The sequence below is a fragment of the Vespula pensylvanica genome, chromosome 12 (genome assembly GCF_014466175.1).
Source record: "Vespula pensylvanica isolate Volc-1 chromosome 12, ASM1446617v1, whole genome shotgun sequence".
Taxonomy (NCBI): Eukaryota; Metazoa; Arthropoda; class Insecta; order Hymenoptera; family Vespidae; genus Vespula; species Vespula pensylvanica.
The window spans coordinates 4,470,755-4,487,749 of NC_057696.1; the positions used below are offsets into that span (position 1 = coordinate 4,470,755).

The 16,995-nt window shown below is 40.1% G+C and overlaps 1 long non-coding RNA gene across 2 annotated transcripts in view; it reads left to right on the plus strand.

Moving 5' to 3' along the window:
- Positions 1–15,699, plus strand: part of LOC122633397 — a 114,164-nt gene extending 98,465 nt beyond the window's left edge. The window contains exons 6-7 of one of the 2 annotated variants that reach the window (XR_006328098.1): positions 3,030–3,384; positions 15,208–15,699. This is a non-coding gene — a long non-coding RNA (uncharacterized LOC122633397). Of the gene's footprint in view, positions 1–3,029; positions 3,437–15,207 lie in introns of those variants that run through there. The other variant, XR_006328097.1, reaches the window with a different exon arrangement.
- Positions 15,700–16,995: the final 1,296 nt, after the last annotated feature.

Consider the following 16,995-nt stretch of genomic DNA (forward strand, 5'->3'; position numbering starts at 1 on the left):
AGAGAGAGAGAGAGAGAGAGAGAGAGAGAGAGAGAGAGAGAGAGAGGACGAGGACGGCCCCGATCCTAAAGTCTCCTATCGATGATGGCAGTCGTAGTAGTGGTGATGGTAGTGGTGGTGGTGGCACCCCTAGCAGAACAATATGTTAGCCGTCTTTCGTTACGCGAGCCACCAAACATCCGATTATACTTATTATCCCGTAAGCGTATCGATCCACCCGCAAAATCTATATCTCTGTGAGAATCATTTGAGCACGACCTAGGAATTACGTGTTATCGTGATTAATTAATTAGCGTTTCTTTTCTTTTCTTTTTTTTTTTTGTCTATTAACATTTTTATTAACTTTTGTATGGAAAGTCATGGGTACCTAGATGTATCTTGAATAGCACGTGCTTCTTGTGAAAAGCAATAGAATCGTACAAGTACAGATAGATACACAGATATTCACTGGTAAAGGTATGGCCGACTGTGTTCGTATGTAAATCCTTAGCGAAGAACAGAGACGTAATCACAGAGGAAACAGACTCGTAAATCTTTGGACCGTGTCATTCGCAAGTTACAACTCAGGATTTAATAACATATCCTTTAGAAGCAACGCACCGACCTAAGCTGTTATTTGGCTATGCAACTTGGCCCTCGGGCCGATCACACTTTCAAAGTCTGTGCGTGGCGTACTTCGTTTATGGCTTTCGTGAATACCTCCGATTACTCTACCCTTCAGAAATTTTAACAAGATTGCCAAATTGCAAAAACAGTAGAGAGATTTAATAGCTAAGTTAAATCGTGTTAACCGGTGGGTGGTGAGTGCAGGGATTTGTTTAGGAATCGAGAAGACCCTTTGCTACGAAGCAACCCCTGAAATTCGTTCGACTAAGGGGTGAGCATCGAATGCCACGCGGATATCTGGGGTATCGCTGACGCGGAGTCACCCTTGAGTACCAGGATTAAAGATTAAATAACCAGCGTCTCACCGAGCAGCCAGTTAACCGCCCATTTAGCACCGCCTGGCTTTCGATCTCCCTTATCCCAAAATATTGAAGAACAATTTTCTCTTATTCGGTTAGCTCATTTTTTTATTTTTACGTCAGATCTACGATCTAACAAGGAATTCTCGGATATTATAAAGAAATGAAAAATTATAAAGATCGCTACAATATATCGGCATTCTCATCGGTGTAATTAATAAAAAGAATAATTTGTTAAAGATACATCGGGGACATACACCTCCCTACTAATACAGCTTGCGCGGCCAAAGGTTTATTGGTTATTCAGGAAACGTCGTACTTGGTATCACCTGCTGCACCTTTTGCCGGACGCATCGAGCATTGACCGAGCGGAATCTAATTTGTTCGCTGACTAAATTCAGTACTCTGCCCGATCCAATTACCGGAAAGATTACGGGACAGAAGCAACTGTCGTCGTCTTTGCCATTCGCGAATTTTCTCTATGAGACAAGAAAAGACCGCTGATGGTCAACAAACGATATATAACGACTCATGGAATTCTCGTAATGTATACTGTTATTACTTTAATGGCTTTCGTTGGATAAACCTGCTTCCTTCGGGAAATAGTAATTAGAGGATACTAATCTCGCTACGAGATCGTACCTGAAACGCGATGCGAAATTAATTTCGCGTCAAGAACTTTATCACGTTATCTAAGAACAAAATTATCCTTTACAGAAAATGACATAAAAGGATTATCTCCGATGTTACTCTCGATACAGTTCTATGAGTTACAGCTATTCGTCATGGGAGCAGAGAACTTGATATACCAATGGGGATCGTCTACAAATTCCATAAATCCAATGTGAACTGTAGCCGTAGTAGAATACGCAGTTACCGTCGGTGAACAGCTCAGTGTAGAATTCTCACAGGGATCAGAATGACTATTAGTAGAACGTTACTGTTGTGCCGGATGATTCACATGACTTCCAACGAGTCTAACTTGTCGGGATATCGCAATAGAACTTGGAAGTACCAACTTCGTACGAATCAACGATCTTTTTTTTTAAACAAAGAAATTATTAATATCGTCACATATATTCATGCGATCAATCCCGTAAAGCCTATAAATTCTATCCGATTACATAGAACTCAGTGATAAGCTTTGATCGCATCACTGACATTGTCTTCATCCACTTTAATCACGCTCCAATACGCTCGGCACGATTTATCAAAGATAAATCCTACGTCCGAATGTCCCCACGCATGCTCTTACGTATCATTTGTACGATACAACAGTTAATAGTGCAAATACATTAGGGTGAACCCTTAGGATTCTTTCTTCTATTCGACGACATGGGAAATGAACAAGCATCTCTGACCGCATTCGCGCCCCATTAACTGGACCATCGCTTTGAACAGTCAACTCTTGCCACGCAAGCGCGTTAATAAACTTGTAATCTTTTTTCCTTTTTTTATTGGTTTTTTTTAGGTCGCGACATATTTTCCTTAGAATAAAAATCTTACGGGCCAAACACAAAAAAAAAACTCGTACGGATTGATCTTTCATTTTCGATGTAATTTTGAATGCGTTAGGGTGAGAAAAAAAAATACAATCTAACAAATTGATGACTTAATAAATAAGTAACTGTATCCGAACGTAGGAACCCTTCACCGATTTTAAAGTTTCAATGGAGCCGCGAGAAGGGTGACCCTTTAACACGGCGCGTGTGAAATATTCCAAGTATACGGGGCTCGATTGTTGCCAATGACAATATGGTCCAGAAAGAAACGAAAAAGGGGCCGTTTTCCGGACGATCGGTCAAACTCTTGACAAGAAAGCCGATAACGCCAACTTTTTGCTCGCCTTCTCTGAAAGCCCTGAAAAAAAAAACGAAAAAAAAAAAACACGCAAGAAAGAAAAAAAAAAGAAGAAAAAAAGAAAAGATCGAGTGTAGAATAATCTAATCGATATGTCCGATGCCCCGTATCAAAGTCTTCCACTATTTTTTAAAATCTATGACAAAGAACGTGAGCAAGAGCTTGGTCGATATGAATAATAAATTATCTATTATATTATTACAGACATAAACTGGCTGGTATACACGTGTACCATGGTTATATGTTAGAGGGATGCATTGTACGAACGAACGAAGAATGAAGAAAATTATGCACGTACGTGTTGCAAGGCGTGTCCTAGGATTTACTTCCGTCACAACGATAGATAGAAATGACAGGAGAGATGCTGTTATACAAAGCTGCGGGACGCTTGTCGAACGCCCCTCTTCACCGTTTCAATGCTACAATCGTTTCGGACTACTGACAACTGTAACACCATAGAACGACGAGTGAGATACCCATGAGAATCTCGTTCCAAATTCATGTGGGCGTAAGACGATGTGACGATTACGACTATGAAACGCACAATTTCTCGAGACAGGTACGTCCCAATGTTGCGTTAATCATTTCTAATAAAACTATTGTTCACATTTTTTCTTTTCTTTTTCTCCTTTCTTTTCTTTCCTTTTCTTTCTTTTTTTTTTTGCACGGAGAAACAGGGCAAATGTCCAAAGGCAAAAGTATCATAACGAATCATGAACAGAGGCAATAATTCTAACGTAACAAGATCATATCGTGCTGTGCAACGTTCTAGCTTAGAGTCACGAAGCAAAATCATATATCGTTGCGAATCGCGCTCTCTCTCTCTCTCTCTCTCTCTCTCTCTCTCTCTTTCTCTTTTTTATGGGCTAGTTGGAAATTCTAAAAAAAAAGGAAAAAAGTAGTTCGTAACTTTCCCACTACGCCCACCGATCGGTACTTTTTAATAGAGGCAGGGCCAGCCTCTCGCTCTCTCTCCCTCTCTCTCGAAAAAAGGGTTGCCTACGAAATTTAAACATCCATCATTTCTCGTCGACGAGTTAACCTCGCAACCCCTTTTGTCCTCCTTGGTCTCCCTTCTACCTGCCACGCGCCATTATAATGCGAACGGTTAAACTCGCTTTAAATTTAACTGCTCCCTTAAAACTTAAGCTATGCTTTACGAGCGTCAACGAACATCTCCTCTATCGACGATGGCGCGTACGCGCGTGTACGATTATTCTTGAACAAGCAGGTAACGCGTCTAGATGTATGCGTAATGTAAGAGAAAGAGAGAGAGAGAGGGAGATAGAGAAAGAGAGAGAGAGAGAGAGAGAAAAGAGATACTTCGAAGGCGCCGTCTGTTTTTACGACCTCTCTATCTCGCTTCGCCCTTTTGTTGCACGCCTCGGCGTACTGTATCGACGAGGGAAAGTGCACACTAAAATGGAGATTGTCCCCTGGAGCATTTACGGATCGAAAGATAAATTCGTAATCTGTTACGGGACGGCTTTTTAAGCGGCTTTTGTGTTACTAGGTGGTTCAAGAAAATGTGAGAACACGCGTGCTGCTGAGTTTAAGGAAGACGATTTCAAATGAAAATTTGACCGCTGCTTCGATCCTTCTCTCTATTACTAAACAAATTAAGCACGTCGAAAGGTTTCTTCGTTGAAAGGAACGATGGAAATCTTATAGGTGTCACGAATTTATCTTTCGCGATATTGTTACATATAAAAGAAAATGTTTCTCAAAAGAGTCCCCCTAAAATATTTCGTAACAAGTATATTTTCCTCGAATCATTAACTGGAAATACTAAAATTTCTGAAGCAATTTGAACCAAGTTTAACAAGACCGACGCGTAAGATCTCGTAACCATACACCTGGTCCAAAGTACCGACTCCTTCTCTTCTGGACGAGAAGAGCAATATACGAGTAAACCGTATACCAACTCACATGCATGTATCTACGTACGTACGTAAGTACGTAAGGTGGCTGGCTAACATTCCAGTGCTGGAGAGTCCGAGTCTCGACCCGGCCCACCTGTTTATCCCGATATGGCATTAGCTATTGCCGGAGAGAACACCGAAGAGCGTGTGCATGCGCACGATATGATAATGTAAAGACAGCCATCCGGGCAATCGCCGTGGACTTTAGCCGCGACTAAACGAGGATCGCTTATCCCGCGAACATCCGCTACCACCACAACCCTTCTTACTTTGTTTCTCATGCGGCTAACCGCCGCGTTACTTTGTATCTCCCTTCGGATTTCAAGAAGGAAAATCACCGGAGAAAAAAGAAAACAACTCGGTTTGCTTTTCAACCGTATAATCAGCCTTTTAAAAACGCCTACTAATGTAATGGGTATCTTTTCCGATATAATTAATGAAACATTACGTCGTTCAGAAAATCATCAACTAGCTCGAGAGCAATCATCTCTGATCCCGTTACAGTATGGTATAGATCGTTATTTGCGATCGAGTGTTAGAGGTATGGAATGCAAAGGTGATAAAAAAAAAAGGAAAGAAAAGAGAAAAGTGAAAGGCAAAAAAAAGAAGAAGAAAGAAATGAAGGATTCATTTGGTTGGAAGAGAGCACTCGAGTCGAACGGAAGTCCTTAGGAAAATGGTTCGCGGTAGTGAGTCGAGTTCTCCGTAGTAGCGGAAGCCAAAGATCTCGAGTGCAGTATCCTGCTGATAAAACGGGTGCTGGAAAGGAGATACAGACGAGGCGTATACCTGATAATACGGCAGATTATGATAATTTTTGGACGTTCGCAAGCCGTTCCGTCTTCGGATTTCAACGAGTACGCGGAGGAGAAACGTATCGCTCGAGATATCATCTCGGCTCTTAGCTCACGCCACCACACCGCCACCGTCCTGCTGCTTTGGGAGTAACTTAAAACTGTAAGAACATAAACTGTGCGGTGCGTGGGAGTCGGTCTTGAAAGGAGAGTAACGTAATAATAAACCCCTTAGTCTCGAGGAAAGAAAATGCTAAGTGAAAAGATTTTTCATTTATTTTCTTCTTTTTTTTTCATCTTTTCTTTTTTCTTCTCTTTCGCCTGCTGTTGCAACAGGAAAAAGGAAAAAGAAATACGAAACAAAACGAAAAGGAAAAGAAAAAACAAAGTACATTCGAGTTAGAATCGCGAGAGATCATTTGAATCGTTCAACCGTACATATAAATCGTTCCCATTCGAGAAAGTTCCTCGCATGTGAATACGCTCGTAGACGTTTTTACCGCTAAATCACTGGAAGAGCTTCAATATATCGTTGGTGTCGCTGCGGAGGAACCGCAGCCAAGTTCGCATCATGCATAATAAACGAAAATATCTGTAGCAAGCTATAGATCTTCTCGGCTTGCGTTAGCAAGTGGTCGTGAAAACTTGTACCACTTATGTAGGCCACGAAAGCATGACTCTCCACAAGAATTCATTATCTTACGCAAGACATGAACGTTTTCACGCATCTCTCTCTCTCTCTCTCTCTCTCTCTCTCTCTCTCTCTCTCTTTCTCCCTGTTTCTCTTTTTTCTCTCTAAATCACTTTCGCAAAACGTTCCGCAGATGTATCAAACTCTCTCTCTATCTCTAAAAAGAAAACTAATACATAATGACGTCGTGATTCATCGAGCGTAAAATTAACAAACGTTTGTCATGAATTATATCAGGTTTTTCCCTTTTTCTTTCTTTTTCTTCTTTTTTTTTTTTTTTTTTTTTTTTTTTGTTAATTGTAATACCTAAAAATATTTGAACCGATATCAAGTAGATTCGCGGAGGGAGATCGAACCAGAAGGAAGATCTGGAAACGAGGATGGATAAAAGTAAGAAGAATAAGAATAATAAGACGAAGAAGTTAACAAGTAAGAAAGAGAGAAAGGGAGTTATCTGAAGCTATCTCGTTTTCTGAGCGATCGTCTTTTGGTTCGGCTAACGCGCGAGTGCCGCGCGACGAAACCGGAAATTACGTCTGGGCTTCCATCTCCGGTGTTGTGCCGAGAGACTCGGAGAACTCGCCTTGGTGGAATTCGCCGTGAGAAAGCGTTCGCGACGAGGAGGATAGACGCCCTCTTCGTTCCTCTTCCACCTCCGCTTCTCCCTTCTCCTCCATCTTCGTCGTCGTCGTCGTAAAGGAGGAGAGTAAGGAGTTATTAAACTTGTAAACCTCCTACCCACCGCCCGCGATACTCCGTTAACTTGCTTTCGCCTTCTAATAATAACGTTCACGATGATGGAAACCACTGGGAGATTCGAAGCCACGAGTTTTGCTACTTTATCGCGTAAATGAATACGCGATCCGTTTCCATAAAGAACCAAGTGTACCGTTAATACTTCATACTTGATCTGATAATCGTCTCGTGGTCTTCGAATTATCAGCTCGTTATCGAGACCAGTTTCGATCGCATTAATTTCTAACCAGACTTCAGACGTGCCCTATACGATTTTCTTTTTACGTTTCTACGGTAGCTTTTACCCAGACGATTTAACCCAGTAATTATCGCCGTTGAAACATTCTGTCAACGTCCGTACCATTCCAGATTAGGATTTTCGAAAAAAGAATCATATTCAGATACGGGTCCAATCTACGTTCTATTTACTTCCTAAGGGTAAACAGCTGCGCACGTTCTTTCATATAATTTCATATCGAATCTGATAACAAATCGATCAGCTATAAACGACGAAATATCGTAATTATCCTAGGTGGAAAGTTATACGACAATTAATAACATACGATGAATAAAACGAGAAGAGACACATATCCCCCGACTGTAATATATTTCTACGTGTGTTGCAAGAGATTTACCAGTAGCAAAAGTCATTTCCTAAAGGCAAGGTTCAAGTTACTGTAGCAACAGACCGAGCGAAGCCTCGGTAGAGGGTAATAAAGCCATCTTGCTGAGGGAAGCTCGGGAGGGTGTTTTACCTCTTCCACCCTCGCAAACCGCCCCCGAGGAGGTGCCCGGATAGCGATCTATACTGCTGGGCACCCCTCTCGACGTTGCCAAGCAACCACTCTCTCTCTCTCCCTCTCTCAACCCCTTCTCTCTATGCCAGGGAGAGAGCTCTTCCACCCTACAAAAGAGACAGAGGGATAGAGAGAGACAGACAGAGAGAGAGAGAGAGAGAAATCGCAAGAGGATTGGAGAAAGACAGAAAGAGGGAGATTGCAGTCTTATCTCGCAAGATACCGACAGTGCCCCTACCTTCTTCAAGCCTCCTCGCTTCATCCTCCTCGTTTTCCTTCTTCTCTCTACCTTCTTCTCCTTTACCCTTCTCATTCTGGTCACCGTCTCCTCCTCTTCCTCGCAAGTCCTTCCTTCCTTCCTTCCTTCCTTCCTTCCTTGCTTCCTTGCTTACTTGCTTGCTGTTTCTCGTCCTGTCGAGCATCGAACGCCGACACCACCGTAAGGACTCTAACGCAACGTCCTCCAATTTTGACTTCCCACCGAATTTTCATCAAATGTTCTTTATAATTCTCTTCCTTACAGATCTCCATTTCTCACATTTCTCTCGTTAAAGAAAAACTAATTTGAAAAAAGAGAATATACACGTACGTATATATATCATTCAAATATATATCGTTCCATAAATCTAAAAGACCGTTTCCGATGGCACGACTTGCACGAATAATCTTCGAATCGCCAAGGTGAGGAATATGTAAGCTGAGAATAGACTGGCCGATCCTATCTTCGGTAGTAAAATTAGCTGCATGACTGCCTAGATAATGTCCGGAAATTCCGAGCGCGCGCGGGCACTCGTTTCAACGATTGGATACGCTCCTTCCTCGAGAACTCGCTATGCAACGTTATTCAATGAGGAGGAAAATCTGGACAATACTGTTCGGTTATTGGAATTTATCGGAGCTGCATAAGTAGACGAAATTTCCTTCGAGTTGTAATAATTATTATGACCGATTAATCGATGAATGCGATAGAACGGAATTTAATGAGACGTTAAAAGAGAAGAAGATTCGTTTAAACAAACCGAAAATCATTTTCAAATGGATTATATTTATATGGTTTTCTTCTTCTCCATATATCGTTCGGTTAACATCGCCATCTCGTCTTCCTTTCTCTTTTATTCACAAAATTTCATCCCCTTCTCCCTCAAATCTTCGCGATTTTCTCCCACCACCTTTCCCGTCCTCGATTCGCCCTCCAGTCGACTCTTTTCGATCTCTCTCTCTCTCTCTCTCTCTCTCTCTCTTTCTCTCTTTATTCTTCCCTTTGGGAAGAGGAGAAAGGACGAAGCTAACTGATAACGATTTGATGTATGGCCCAGTGACGTCACAACTCCACGAGGGAACCAACTCCTATCCCTCCTCCTCCTCCTCCTCCTCCTCCTCCTCCTCCTCCTCCTCCTCCTCCTGCTACTACTACTACTACTACTACTACTACTACTACTACTACTACTATACCTACTCCTCCTCCTCATCCTCTTTTCCCTTCCAACCGAGAACATATTACGCAGATCGATAGAGTTACGAACAAAGGAAAATCGAAAGGACCGAAGTTTATCAAAAAAATCTAGAAACCCTAGTATGATTCATATTTTCCTTCACGAATTATCCATACGCAAAGAGATGAGTCACTTTACTTTCAATTACTATATTTAATAATAATAAAATTATCTTCAAAATCTTCAAGAAAGAATAATAAGAAAAATAAAAACAAAATCGTGTCATTTCATAAATCATTCAAATATCTTCAAACCTTCTCTTCCCCCCCCCCTCTCTCTCTTTGAATGTATCTTGCCTAATTATTAACTTATAATAAGTTTACGTGACTCTAACTCTCACACACACACACACACACATATTATCTATCATGTTAATCTAGCAAAGATAAAATCGATTCGATCGTTTATTAATCCCATTAATCGTATTAAAGCCGCGTTCACCGATTATCTCGATATAATTGGATCGCTTAATCTCAGGCAGATAACGATGTACCTACCAAGGCAAGTTTCTTGTTTAGCTCGTAGTCCGTTTATACGCGAACAGGATGCCGCCGTCGGTTTGGGGTGGTGGCTAGAACGGAAAGCAGAGGTGGTGGGAGTTGGCGGGTGATTTAGTAAGATGAAAAGCTGGCCCCCCTCGCACCACCACCACCACCACCCCCCGCTCTCGACGTTATCTAGCGCAGACAGAGATTGCCTGTTCCTTACAAAACCCTTGCGGAGGGCGACGTATCCGGGATATCTTTCACCGCTTCTCAAGACCTGGAAAAGCCTGGCCCATAAGAAAAAGAAAAAGAAAAAGAAAAAAAGGGACTCGAATCAAACTCTTCTCTTTGAAATATTACGAATTTTTACGCGCCGAAATTACTTTTCCCAGTGCATCGAACATGACCTGTTTGTTAACCGAGAATAACGAGTCCTAAAGGGTTCGAGTACTCGATAAAAAGATAAGTCATTTGTTTCTAATTCGTATCGAGAAGAAAAAAAAAGAAAAAAAAATTATCCGACCAAATTCTTCATTTCTCGAGACTTTTTTCTTCATTAATCTATCAAAAATTTTCCGTCTCTCTCTTAAGAGCGATTTCATTTTTCATCAAATTAACTTTCATAGATCCACGTTCGCCAATCTTCGAGATTAACAGATTCCTTGAAACAAATATCGTAATAAGTTCATCGCACTGTAAAAAGTAAAATATATATTTCGATGATTGAAAATGAATTTCATTTGATTTGATTTGCGAGAAAAAATGTAAAAAAGAAAAAAAAAAGAAAAGGAAAAAGAAGAAATAAAAAGGTGGGAACGAGAAGTTCAAGCTGAGAGTTCAGAGAGTTCCACTTTGTAAACTCGAGACGCAGGTATTAAATTTTCCCAAACGATCCCGCTAACGAGTGTAAGAATGGAAAAAGTTTCCTAGGAAGAAGAGAAAAGTTAGGAATAGAGGTTGAAATATCAAGGATGAGGTTTCTCGACCTCGGAATGATAGGAGAAAGAGAGAAAAAGAGAGAAAAAGAGAGAGAGAGAGAGAGGAGAAAAAAGAAGAAGCGAAAGAAAAAGGGGGAAGGATTTGAGAGAAATTCGAGAGCGAAGCCCGCGGCATTGGTGGTGGCACGTCATTCTAAGGGAGGAATTAAATTTTTATATCTTTCGTTGAGAGTTTGAGCGATAGGAATGAAGCCCGAGGAGAGCTCGAATGCTCTCATTTCGAAAATCAAATCTGATAGTCGCCGAAAACAAAAACCTAATAAAAATAAATCTAATTTTAATACATTCGAGAGTCGGTGATATTACGTAATCATTTGAGATGTTAAAAGACATATCTTGTCAAGTATTCTTAAAATTTTTTAATCGCAGACTTAAAAGAGAATTATTTCTTTTTTTTTTTTTCAAGAGGAAATATAATTCCTTTTTTCCGTTTTTAAATAATTGTAATCCAAGTATTAAAGTATCTCTCAAAAGACAAAAAAAAAAATATATATATATATATAAATCATGTAGAGATATAGTTAGGTGAAATGTTTTATTGAAATTTATTTAATACTATTGTCAATCTTTCTTTTCTTTTTATGAAACTACATTTTGCGAGACAAAACATTTTGAATAAAATGTGATTTTCGACGTGAAGCGACGTAAAGGGATAATAAAAACGAAAGGGTTGTTACGGTCGATCTTAAAAAGAGCCCAAGAGTGAACGCGAGATGAAGCAAGGGACAAGGTTGATGATAAAATATAATGAAAAGAACGGTCGGACGATAAAAGAAGTGAAAAGATAAAGCGACGGAGAAAGATACTGAAGTTACTGATAGGAGAACGAAACAGAGAGAAACAGTGTGTGTGTGTGTGTGTGTGTGTGCGCGCGCGCGCGGGTGTAAGGATGCCATAAACCGCGTAATCCCTCGCGTAGAAAAAAAGGTATCTCATCGATGGAAGTCTCTTCAAGGATAATCGATTTTTTTTCGGAATAAAATAAAATTTAATAAGAAACAACGATCACCGACGATTGTGATAAATGACGAGATTAACGAACGACATCGTCGATATTAATTATTTCGAATAAATTATAACGCGTATAACCGATATTTCGATATAATCGATAAAACGAAATTTAATCAAGGAGCGATCCAAGAATAAACAATACCACGAATATCGTACGATCGGTACCTACGACGTATGATAACGAGTAAATGACGATATTAACGTCAATGCTAGACGAATAAATTCAAACATAAAACATTGAGAAAACTTGGACAGAGAAAGAGAGAGAGAGAGAGAGAGAGAGAGAGAGAGAGAGAGAGAGAGAGAGAGAGAAGTATCAAAATCACGAGTATAATGAAGTAAATGGAGTGGAGGGGGAAAGGGTGGAGGGCGATCTAGCTAAATCTTAGCGAGTAAAACAAGCTTAAGGAGCGAAATTGGTTTCATCTATCGTCGCTTAACGCGGAGTATAAGAGAGGATGAGAAGAGAGTTTGCCGAGAAGGGAGAAGGATCGATGCAGTAATTTCAAGTCCTGTCTTTCTCTCCTCTTCTCTTCCCTTTATCTTATTCCTGAACATTCGTGAGAGCGCAAGCTCACGAATGAAAGAGAAAGAGAAAGACGGAGACATAGATATAGAGCAAAGAGGGAGAAAGAGAGAGAGAGAGAGAGAGAGAGAAAATAGAAGGGTCGAAGAGAGGAGCCATCAGATAGCCTTGGCCTTAATATCCCTCTCGGAGGAGCTACTCCTAGAGACGAAATCCTAGGACAGCCCTTATAGTCCTGACTCTCCTTCTCCCTTTACCCAAGCACGTATACATACGTGTATTCAACGTCTGCTTATCCACGAACACAAACGTTCCTACACGCACGCACACACAGTCATCACGCACAATCACAAACGCGATACCAGTCTAACGTTATCCCAACCAACATCAGGAAAATCTTGTGCAATGTCTAGCGAAGAAAAGTTTTCCCTTTTTAGGGAGAGATTCGAATTTGAAAAGTCTGTCGAGTAAAACGCGAGTTTAAATTTAAGAGTAAGGTATTAAAATATTGTTACGATCCTAGAGATCGGTATTATTTCTTCTTGGAGTTCTCTTCGATTAAAACTCGCGATCTTGCGATCGGGATTATTTTAAAAGAAGAAATAAAAAGAGAAAGAAAAAATATCTATCTAACGTAGATCGTCAAATCGAATAATGTATATAGGTAGGTATGTATGTATGTATGTATGTATGTATGTATAATTGCACCGTTCTGCGCTATCGAATCGAGCTTCGATTCTTGAAAGATGCTCGCTCTCCAACGATCTGACCAAGACTGTGACACGCGAAATAAAAAAAAAAAAAAAAAAAAAAAAAAGATACCATGCACGAAGGGAACAAAAACACATGAAAGACATAACGATCAACGTACGCCGTCTCACGCGACGATTTACTATTGAAATTCCAAGCGAATGCTTTGAACAATGATAATGATAAAAATATGTTGAAAATAATTTCATTTTTAGCAATCTTAAAAATTCCAAGGTAATCGACCTTTCTTTTTAATTTCTTGCAATGGATATGTGGAATTGCGAAGTAAGAAGTAAGAAGTAAGAAGTAAAAAAGCAAGAAGTAAAAAAGCAAGAAGTAAAAAATAAGAAGAAGAAAAAGAAGAAGAAGAAGAAGAAGAAGAGGAAGTCGCGGCATCGAGAAAAGAAGCTTCTAAATGTTGCCGTAGGACGTACGTAGAATTCTTTGGCAAAGCCGACCTCTACGTGCGCGCGTTTCGCGGAGAGAGCCGATAATCGCATTTTCTCATGAATCGTAGCCCACGCCTCTTCATTTCGTAGGCGAAACATCCATCAAATTAATCCCTAGCGTAGCTGGCGCGCCGAGCGCATGCAAAGCGATTTGTTTGCGCACGTGATTGCATCCGCGCAAAGCTTTGCTTCTCCTCTATGGGATCGAACGAACGAACGAACGAACGAACGAACGAACGAACGAACGTTGCTGCGTTTCTAACGGTAAAATCTCCTCCTCTGACTGGTATACTCCCGCTGGCGTATTCGTTCTTTTCTTTTCTCTCTCTTTTTCTTTCTTTCTTTTTTTTTCTCTTCTTCCTCTACCAAATCTCTTTACGAACTCGCTGGAAAATTAGCTAGACGTTTCAAACTTAAACTTCTCTCCCTTTCCTCGAAAGAGTTTGGTATAGAGATCTTTTAATGCTTCCAACGGATCGCGAACGTACTGTTCATGACATAAGATATAAATTGTCGATTATAATGAGATGTAAATTGAACGTATTCTCACGTTTACTTTACAACTTTTTCCCATTTCATCCCGAAGACTCGTTTCCCAAAACTACTCTCCGTTCTCTCTCTCTCTCTCTCTCTCTCTCTCTCTCTCTCTCTCTCTCTCTCTCTCTCTCTCTCTCTCTCTCTCTCTCTATCTATCTATCTCTTTCATTCCCTCATATTAAGCGAAGCCGAGTAGTAGAAGGCTGCCAGATGAAGGCAGCTTTGTAGAACGATATCGGTAAGTGGAAATCAGTGGTTGGGTGGCGCCTCCTCACCGCCGCCGACTCCTCTCCTCTCTCCAGGACGTCGCTTTACGCTCCTGGAATCGCGTCTACGAGCTTACGATGCGAGCGATAGTGGCCGTTACTGGGAACTTGCTAACTTCATTAAAATATTACCATCAACACCGAGTCCCATTGTTTTCGATCGTACTCCGTGTCTGACGCGTTGTTCCTTTTCTTTCAACAACGAAACTCCGATCGTTCCTATTTTTCCGTTTCTTTTCTTTTCTTTTCTTTCGCTCTTCTTCTTCTCCTCCTCCTTCGTCGTCATCAGCATCCCGTACGCGTTTCACAGAGAGAAGAGTCCACGTTCGACTACGGTAAATCCTGACACGGTGAACTCTAACACGTTCGTGTCGTAGCGACAAAAGAACGGAACACCGAACATAGTTACACGTCGACATCGAGAACGACGCTCGTAATTCTTACACGTCTCGACTCCGACAAACTCTTTAATGATCGTTCGCGTCCGGTATAGACACGAGCCAGCAAGACGACTTTTTCCTCCTTTGACAGTCTCTATATCGGAGTGCACGATTTTTGTCGGTAATGCATTCTCAGACGTAATAACGCGCCCGTCGATCTTCCTCCGACGAGCCAACATGTCGAACTGACATTTTGCGAGAGACCTTACTCCAAAAACTAAACTAAAAAGATAACGTACAACGGAAAGAAATACGTTCGGGATTCGTGCAGCCTCGCGATTCGAATTTTTCATTAATGCATCGACTAATCGGCTTGTTAATTTATCGTCCGACGTCATCGATAGAAAAAATTCTGCAAATATATATATATATATATATATATATATATATATATATATATATATGCATATATACATATATCAGAGAGAAAGAGAGAAAAAAGAGAAAAAAAATATTTCGATAAATTTTCTAAGACGTTTTTGTCGCAGATAAAAAGTTTTAACTACTCGACGTCGGCAGTCAGAGGAATGACAAAGAACTTTCAAACGATCCGACAATGTCCGCCTGACTGACGCAGGACACGAGCCCGTAAGACTTGTTTTCTTTCGACACCACAAACGACAGCGAACGTTTTAGATGTAACATAGCGGCAAACGGCATCAACGACGGATGAGAGTGAAAGAGAGAGTGAGATCATGGACCACTCACGTCGTACGAGGAAGCGGCTTCTCCGTGCACTTTTTGCCGCTTGTGTAATTGAGCCTGTCTCGTCCGACTACCGTCCAAATGAATTACGAGGCGCCGTCCGCGTCGTCCTCGTGAATTCCTTCCGTGGAAGCACTTTTATCCCCATCTCTGTCTTTAGCTTTCATATCGATTACACCCAAAAAGAATTATTCGAAAAATATATCGATTCATCGATTATATCTACGTAACTGCAAGAAAGTAATGAGAAAAATAATAATTGTTACAACTGGCATAGAAAGTACTTATTAATTATAAAGTTTACCGTTTAGTTTGCTAATAGAGTTTTTTAAATCGTATCTAGTTTAATGAGAAAGGTTTCCCAGGAAAAATCGATACCCCAAAATAAAGTTTGTAGTTTGACCCGCACCGAATCTTCGCGCCAGTTCTTTCATCCAAATGCCATCTTAAGAATTCCAGAGAAGTTAATATCGGTATGTACCGACCGCTAGCTACATTTATTACCGATAGTTCGATGTATTACCGACGATTTCATCTGTTACCGATAGTTCGGTATATTACCGACACTTCGATGTATTACCTACAAATCGATCTTTTCACGTATTACCGACATTATTAATCTCAAAAATTGAGCAAATAAGTGTCATGAAAATTATTTAATTGATTTAATCGCAGTCAATTATCTCGACAGTACTTGCGTTACAATATGGTTTTCTAAATTACGTCGCAAGTAATGTCGATTGACACGATGTGTTTCAACACGACGATAGACGTAGAAAGTGCTACGTATGGAGACGCACAATTCTGAATACGAATTATTGAAAATATTTGGAAAAAGAACGAATTCGAACGATTTCGAAAGAACGGAGATACTTGGTCTACCAAATACTACGACGTAATGAAGGAAGAAGGAATCACAAGCAGGTTATAACCTTTAATTTAGTTTGTTTTCCTTACCTTGTTTTTGTCGAGTTATACAACTCCGAAACGTAAATCCCCAATACGATATAACATTGCTTTACGTTAATTAACGACCTTGTACAATACTACACTACATTAAACGATTACCTTGAAAAATCTATAAAAACTAGAATTTCTTACAATACGATCACGAGTACGGCTCAAATAACAAAGAGATCAACGGCGTAATCCGATTGGCGTTTGATTTATCCGCGAAATCATCTAACATTCGAACGTCATAAGATGCTTATAAAACGTTTAAATATATATTCATTATTAATTATTAAAAAAGTTATCAGATGTCAAAGAATTTCGTTTAAGTTATCACTGTTAAAAAATACAACAAAATCAAATATAACCTCGAACGGTATCAATAAAGAAACAACGAAAATCTTAAAATAATTTATAGGAATATCGTGAGAAAATTAATTAAACACCTCGAATAACAAACTTTATTTACATTCACATCATAATATATCCATAACCGAAACCAGAGCGTATTCAAATATTGGTAAAATATTTGTAGACCAATATCGAGAACATCTTTTACATCGTTCTATCATTTATTTTTTATTTTTCCTTCTTCTTCTTCTTCTTCTTCTTCTTCTTCT